The 8,852-nt window shown below is 27.5% G+C and overlaps 1 long non-coding RNA gene across 1 annotated transcript; it reads right to left on the minus strand.

The window, feature by feature from the left end:
- Nucleotides 1–2,966: 2,966 nt before the first annotated feature.
- Nucleotides 2,967–7,526, minus strand: LOC146993491 (uncharacterized). Its single transcript, XR_015038284.1, has 2 exons — nucleotides 7,465–7,526; nucleotides 2,967–3,130 (listed from the first exon to the last, which is right to left on the minus strand). It is a non-coding gene; the product is annotated as an uncharacterized LOC146993491 (long non-coding RNA).
- Between the last annotated feature and the right edge of the window lie 1,326 nt (nucleotides 7,527–8,852).

The raw sequence follows: 8,852 nt of genomic DNA on the forward strand, positions 1-8,852 counted from the left end.
AACCGATGGTCATCAAGAGAAAAATAAATGGTACGCAAAGGAACCAAGTATTTTTAACAATTAAATTCAAAAATTAAATACCCTAACATCCTGTTAAAGTTTTTTGTCTAACATTCGCAAAAACCTGCGATCTCAGCTTCGTTTAAGGACTTAAGCAAAATATTTTCGCAAATATTCTTTTAGCCATAGATATAATAAAATTTGTCATAAATGATGTTTTTAAAAGGAGTAATAAAAATGGATGTTTTATTTAATACGAAATAAAAATAAGTTTCTATAAAAAGAGAATATTATTTCATTCATTCTTTTAGTTGATCGATTTATTAGAATGTGTACACTTTATATCGCCACCATTTCTGGGATCATATTGCTTTATTTTGAATTAGAAGCTTTCTTCATATCGATTTCCTCTCTCTAACAGCAAATATTTTCTCATCTTGTTGCTTTGTATTCCTTACGTTTCTACGCAATTTGAGAATATCGTCGTTTGTTTTTGAAGAACTAACAATATATTGTGTATTTAAATATTTGTGAAAAAATCATAAAACAAACCTAGATTTTTAAAGTGGAAAAATGGCTGGAATTAGCGGAAAAATGATGACTCACAGGTGATAGATACAGGAATATTGAAAAGAAAGTTTATTTATAGAAAATATAATGAATGTTATTTTATCATTTGGGTTTTTCTTCGAATGCATATGAAATGAACCCTCATCCTCAATGTGTTGTTTGCAGTGAACTGTTATCCAATCAATGTATGAAATCATCGTTTCTTAAAAAACATTTTGAAGCTAAGTATGCCAATTTAAAGGATAAATCTGAGGAATATTTTGAGAGAAAATTATCGGAATTCAGAAATACTAAACAAGTAATGAAAGGTTTTGTTACGTCAAGTGAAAACGCTTTGGAAGCTAGTTACCTAGTAAGCCTAAGAATTGCCAAGACTGGGCAGTCTTTTAGTATTGGAGAAAACCTTATTATTACAAATTCCATTATCAAATGATACAGTAAGTCGATGGATTCATGATGAGTATTTCGCATTTGAAAGTATTGATATAATGAACTTAGATCAATTATTAGTTTACACACCTTTCGAAGAATATAAAGGAATTGCCGAAGAGTATTTTGCGAATCTCTTCATGATAGACGAAAATTAAAGTTTCAAAGGAATTAACAATTTTATATCTGAGACTATTCCTTAAAATAATTGCACTGACACACTGTAAAAAAAAAACTGTAAAGTTACTAAGAAAACTCATGGAAACTGGGATGCCATGGGTTATTTGAGTAACAGAAACAGGTGTTTTCTTTGTAACATTACAAGAGTTTTGCCTGTAATGGTTACAGATCTTTTTCTTGTAATATCACAGCATATAGTTATGTAAGTAGAACATATTTTTCTCATGTAAATTCCCAAACGATATATCTGTAATGGTTACAGATTATTTGCGTGTAATATTACAGCAAATAATTATGTAGAAAGAACATGTTTTTCTTATGTAAAATCTCAACAGATATATCTGTAACCGTTACAGGTTATTTACTTGTATTATTATAGCAAGTTATTATGTGAGTAGAAGATACTTTTCTTACGTAAAATTCCAATGGTTGTATCTGTAAAGGTTTCAGATTATTCCCTTCTAATATCCCATTAAGTAATTATGTGTGTAGAATATATTTTTCATAGATAATACTAAAGGATATGTTTATAAAAGTAGTAGATTTTTTTTGTCTAAAATGATGCTTATTATAATAAAATATATTGAAATCAAGATGTTTTGAGTAAAACAATATCTTCATGTGTATATCATTATACAGATATATGCAAGTGAAGCATAATAGTTTGGCTTTTTAAATTAGTCAATTTGACCTCAGAATAGCATTAATTTAAAAGATGTGCTTTCAACAGCAATGTTCTTTTTTCAAAAAGTAACATTAGTCTGTTGCAGAGTATTTTTGTTTTATGAAGAGAAACTTATGTCTGATATTATTGAAAGGCCTTTCATATTATCATTTTGATTAATTTAAAAGTTCAAATTGATATGCTACTCCTTATATTTGCCCTGTAAAATAGCTGAAAAAAATAGTATGTTTTATTTGCATGTTAGTGTCAGTTAATAAGATATGTTCTAGAACTTTCTTTTTAGTAATTTTAGCTAAAATAGACACATGTTGCTTTAGATTTAACTTATATGAGTAAACGTGTTGCATGTTGATATGATCATATTATTACAGTAAAAGACATTTTGTGAAATATTTCTATGAAGAACTCAGAACAGCTGTTCTTCATATTTCAAAAATATATTCTCTCCTTCTAAAAAATGACATTTTCAGTAAATTAAAGAATTCAACATAGCAACAAACTTCATTTTGTTACTACAAGGAATTCAAATTTTGTTCATACGCTTGAATTACAATGTCTAACTAATTTTTTATTCTTATCTGCACTCAGTGTTTGTCAACAGTCTGCTATTGTTTGAAATAATGCATAACATTTTTACTTACCTTCAAATAATTTCCTTTGCATTAACAGATAGAAGTCTTTCATTAAAAACCTAATGTCATGCTTTTTGAATAAGCATAAAACTTTGCCAACTGACCTTAATTTTTAAAGCCTTGTTTCCCTTAAAATTCTTAATACAATTATGCCTTTAAGAAATTTATTTCTAAAATTAATACTTCAGTTTAGCTTAAAATTTAATGCATTTTAATTTTACCTATAATTTTTTACAAACATAATATGTAATAAATATAAGCTTAATATTTACCATTTCGAAAGTGATACTAAAAAAGTATTCCTAGATATTATAAATTTCGAGATTAGCATACAAAATTGTGAAATAAACGTGTGACAACAGAAAACAAACTTTATGATCTCTCTATATTACAGCATGTTAATTAAGAAGTTTATTGAATTTATAATTTTATTGTGAAACACTATGAAGCAAATAATATGCTAATTAAAATACAGAAGTAAAAATAATTTATTACTTAATTCATAAACTTTACATAAAACCTGAAAAAAAGAATTAATTAAAAAATAACATAATTTAATAAACATTTCATAAAAATTCGTTTCGACTGCTTGGAAAAAATGAATGGTTTTTCTCCTCTTTGTAAACCATGTCTCCTAAATAAAGAAAAAAACATTTCTTTTAAAATCATAATCATGCTCTTAAAAAGCTTATAAAAATTATTTTAATAGATGTTTTAAACATGTGCTTATATAACACTTTTAATCATATTTCTTTATAATATCTTAATTAATTAAGAACAGCTTAAATTCTTTAAAAAATTGGATTACAGTGAACCGTCTCATTACGACAAGCTACCTCAGTCAATCACTTTTTAAATTTAATCAGCATCCCTCATAAAATAACTAATTAGTAAACATAACTTCGCTAGGATGCCCACTATCATTTAAAGATCAAAATTTTCAGGAATCACGTAGCTTAGAGAAGGTTCATTGTACAAAAACAGCCAATATTCAAATATTTTCATAAATGAAGCCACCATAGTTATTAAATATAATATACAGTATACTTATATTCAGAATTCAGAACTTGAATAAATTTCTCGAACTGTTTTAGCATTCGAAAAATATTATATTTATTACCTTAAATTTCTAAAACAATATTACATATTCGTCCAAAGGAATCACTGGGACTCGGACAACATTTTCCCCCTAGCTTTCTTTTAGCACAGGATTCTGAATATGTTTTAAAGATTTAGGTAATGTTTGTCTTCCTTAAGGCGCTCACAAAACAAGTTACCCTAAATGTTTTGTCCGCATAGTGGTCATTTTCATCTTACTAACTGATTTGCTAGTGGATTTTGGATGCATGGCCTATCATTGATGAAACAATAATAGTGAACAGCTTCAAGAAAATGGGGATATCTAATGCTCTTGATGCCATATTCCCACTTATTTTTACTAATTTTATCTTCCGAAAATTAAGAGGGAAAAATTAAACGAATAATTTAATTTCCAAAGGACACAGTCACAGTAGGAATATAACAAATGGAAAGTAATCATGGATAAACTACTACTATCACAATATTATTTATTTAAAAGAAACCTCTATTTCAATAAGAATACACATAATTGCAACATCTAATAAGTTATCTCATTTCTTCTTTATAATTTGAACTTCTGTCATTCTCATTGTTGTTCTTGCAAATCCTTAGGCCTCAGATCATACATAAATAATTAGAGAAGGTTGTGGTCCGATGCTTGCTAGGGTGAACATTCAGCTGATATGGCAAAATTGCACAGTGAATGGCAGTTGATATTTGCTTTCACTATCATAGATCATTGTTTGTATTAGGCTGACATAATATTCAACAGTTAGAAGAGAAAGATTCAACGGGGCCTTAAGTGTGCAAAAGTTTGCCTTTGTTAGTATGACGAAAACAATCATTATGTTGATAAATCCATTTTAAATTCTTGGAATATTCATTTTCTGAATGCATTAAAAGGGGGAAAATTATGTAAATATTTTTTTAATTTTCAGAATCTGGTTCTAAAGCTGGGTGGGGTGGAATATACAACGCAATACGATAATTCTGAAGATCATTGCTCGTGGCAGTACAAACTAAACGGTGATAACTTGCATGCTGTAGAAAAAGACACAAATTGCAGTTCCAGATGCATTAAATGCTTTGAGGTCTAGGGAGTAGCAGTGGACAATACTAAGAGTGAAATTCAATGTATAGGGAAGTAGGAATGAAAATTACTTTTATTAGATAACTTAAATGGTTATGTTACTAAGCGTTCTTATTGGAATGTAGGTTTCTTTTAAATAATAATACTATGATAGTTACCAGTAGTTCATTCATGAATATTTTTGATTGGTTATGATCTTATTGTAATCACATCCTTCAAAATTAAATTGATTGCTTAATTTCCCCCTTGATTTTCATACTATAATATAAAAGGAGGGAAAAAAAGTCTGCAAGTAAACATAACTCCTCTTTCTCCCTCTGTATCTTCGTGTGCAACTAAGCAAAACAAATGTGACTTTTTCTTCTTTAAAAAAATTGTGTAAATAAATAGGATGAGAATTAAGTTCATTTCAAAGACTTATGACACATGAAATATACATGATCAAAATAAATTAGAAAATTAAGTTCAAATAAATTTTAAGCTAAATTACGTGTTGCAATGTAAGTTGCAATAATTCAGTTGTAATAATTAATACTAACAAAACCAAACATCATATTCCCATTCTGCAAAGTATAAAAATTCTTCTGAAAAACTGAAAAAATGACCAACACTTTGGCTTATTTGATAACTTTCAAATTCACTCCTTTGTTTGCATTTAGAATTTATAACTTTAATTTTCCACAGAAATTTGTTTTTGATTTTAAAAAATTTCACTGGCATAATTTCATTCACTTCAGCATATATTAATAGATGCAGAAGGTTTTTGTTCCTTACATAATTTTAAATCTTATGTAAAATAACGTAATTAATAACAAAATCAAAACATAGATCAGAAACAGCATAAAATTTAATTAATAATTACTGCTAGTGTCACACAAAACGCTATGAAATTAATTAATAAAATAAGAATGAGATAAAATATATAGAATTAATATTCCACATGTGTGAAGTTTGGAAGTTTTACGTTAAATATTTTTTTTTTAATTAAGTATTTTTAAAAATGACCCCTTAAAGCATGGGACCTTTCGTAATTAGAACTTGCAAATCTGCTTCGCTAGTCTTTCATAACATTGCTTTTCTTTTATTAACACGAAATATTGCATTCAGTTATTTAATTTAAGATATCAAAAATAATGCTACTGAAAGGCATGAATACTTACTTAAATTTGAAATTAATTTGGTTGACTTAAAATAATATTTAAAAAAAATAAATCTTCATATATAGATCTAAAAATCAGACCTTATTAATTTTCTTTTATTTGAACGATATCTGAATTCTGCCTTAGTTTGGACTAGTAAATCATTGGGTAATTAAATGCCAAGCTATAAGAGAACTAATGTAGTTTACAAATGCACTGAATTTTATTTCCGGTATTAACTTTCAAAGAAAGTAAAATTTTCTGCATATTTGCATCATTTGGATTGATAGAATGTGGCAAAGCATGCAAAGGCTATCAGCCTAAAGGAAAGTATATATTCATAGGCGGTTTTGTAAGGAAAAGTAGCTTGCATTTCCATTTATTCATGTATATATATATATATATATATTAATGCTAAAATCAATGCTTCATTAAAAATTCATTATTATTTTATTTTTAATACAACATACAGATACAGAATTGTTTTGAATTCCAATAAACAATAATAATTTATTTTTAAGAAAACTTATTTTATGATTTATATATATTGTATTACATGAATAAGAGAAACATTTGTCAAGAAATGTATTAAACTTGTATTAGCAGATTCATGCTATCCTAGTAACAAGACTATCATACTTCAAAACTGTATTAAAACTGGGCAAAATAAAATCAACATAAATTCTACATTAAATGTTTAAAAACTTATAAGTATGCAATGGTAGTTATATATACAATATAATATATGTTGTCATTTATAAAATATTAATGAAATGATATTTTTGGAAATAATGCACAAAATTTTAGTTTTGTTTTATAATTAGTTTAACGAATTGTTAGAAAAATATTTTAGGTCATTTCCATTTTTCCCCTGTTGATATTGGTATATTAAAATATATGGAATAATTAAGTTGCATCTAGTTAGTAAAACAAAACATTACGAAAAGTATGATACGGCATATTTTTAATCAATATAATTACTTCATTTTGGAATTATAATATTTTCGTAAGAAATTAATACCAATGAAAAAAATATTATTACACTAAAGGAATAAACGAGATTCTCGACCGCGTTGTTCAAGCTTTTGTAATTTTACTTCATAACACACTCGTACATAAACATATTAGACTGAATTATAAACCAGGTATAACTAATTAGATAATCCTAGAAAAAGAATAAACTAAACCTAGTAAGCAAAAAAATATATACATTACATTCAGAATTCTAAATGTTTATATAAACGTTTCTCGCAAGGCCTGCCGGGAAAAAGATGTCAAACGTTCTTTGGTCAGACGATTGGAAAAGAACGCTAAAATGATTAGTTTTGTTTTCAACAACCACATTACCATTTCAATTATATACCACAAACAGTGATTAAATTTTGGAATAATTAGTTTTAAATAATAATAAGGGCAGTTGAAGGCGTAATTTATCGGATGCACAATGACAAAATACTACTATTAGATCTGCATTTGGAATAAATATTTTGCACTCTTTCAACTCATTAGACATTACGAACACTGATATTAATTAATCGCAAAGCTTAAACGTTTAAATACTTACTCACTACATATAACAATGCAAAGTGCATGAGAATAATCTGCATAAAATGAACAAAAAATATTTCAAGTAGTAATTGTAAACATTTTCTTACTTACCTGCGCTATACAACCAACATGCATTCAGCCATGTTTTTTTCTGCAACTAGCTTTCAAACACTTTTCTCCTGATTGGCTGATTTCCAGTCAGTCACGTGATTCTTCCGCGCGGCTACTGAAACATTATCTGTAATGTTACAAGCAAATCTGCTGTTACCGCTACAGTTTGCTTTCAACCTGTTACCATTACAGGAAATTCTTCTGTAACTTTTTGATTTTGTAACTTTACAAAACTTTTGCCTGTAAAGAGCGAACTTTTTTTTTACAGTGCAGAGGTCGGGCTTTAACAGGAAAACATTCTGGTGTTATTTAAAAAAGTAGCACCTGAAGCTAAATTTATTCACTGTTCCATTCATCACGAAGCTTTAGTAGCCAAAACAATCCCTAGAAACCTAAAAATCGTTTTAAATCAATCTGTGAAAATCGTTGATTTTATTAAAAGAAGAGCTTCAAGAATATTTGCGATTTTATGTCAAAAGATAGGCAGTGAAGATTAAATGCTTTTGTTACATTCCCAAGAATCTATCCAGAGGCAAAGTTTTAAATCGTGTTTTTGAACTTTGATCAGAAACTCAGATTTTCCTCTGTGATTAAATATTTGAATTGCAAAAATGTTTGTTTAGGGAATTATGGTTGGCGCGTTTAGCATACATATTTAACAGATATTTATGGAAAAGTTAAATGAGATAAATTTAGGATTACAGGGACAAAATGTTAATTTATTTACCATTAGAAATAAAATAAATGCAATTATAAAAAAAATGAGCTAATAATCGGATAATTGGATAATAATATTTTTAACTTTTCGCCACTTTTAGAAAGTTTTCTAGCAGAAAATAAAAGAATTATTATCATCCGACATTAAAAACCATAGTTTTCATTGATAATTTCAAAATGTTCTTTCCCGAGACATATGAAAAGGAAAATTGGATTAGAAACACATTTTGTTCAAATGTACCCGAAATTTTATTTTGTGAAGAAAAAGGATAATTGATAGAAATTTCCTGTGATCGAAGTCTGACTGAAGATTTCAAAAACATCACGCTTGCAATCTTTTGAACCGAAAAAATAATTTAAAAGCATTTCAAACAAAGATGTTAAGTTTTTATTGCCTTTTTGCAAAACCTGTTTGTGTGAACAAAAATTTTCTTCCATGTCATATTTAAAAAATAAATACAGTACAAAATTAAAAGTAGATCCTAATTTACTGTTCAAAGTAACTGAAATAAGATCAGACATAAAGGTGCGCATCTTTAATACAAATAGCCAATGGGTAGTTCAAATGGCTAAATATTCTTTTTTTTTTTTAATATTTCTGTTGAGAAACTGAAAAATAATCATTGTAAAACGTGGTGGTACTGGAGTTCAATTTTTATTTAGATAGTACG

Source organism: Stegodyphus dumicola, chromosome 12, assembly GCF_044657685.1.
Source record: "Stegodyphus dumicola isolate Sdum_Otavi_A_Nest chromosome 12, ASM4465768v1".
Taxonomy (NCBI): Eukaryota; Metazoa; Arthropoda; class Arachnida; order Araneae; family Eresidae; genus Stegodyphus; species Stegodyphus dumicola.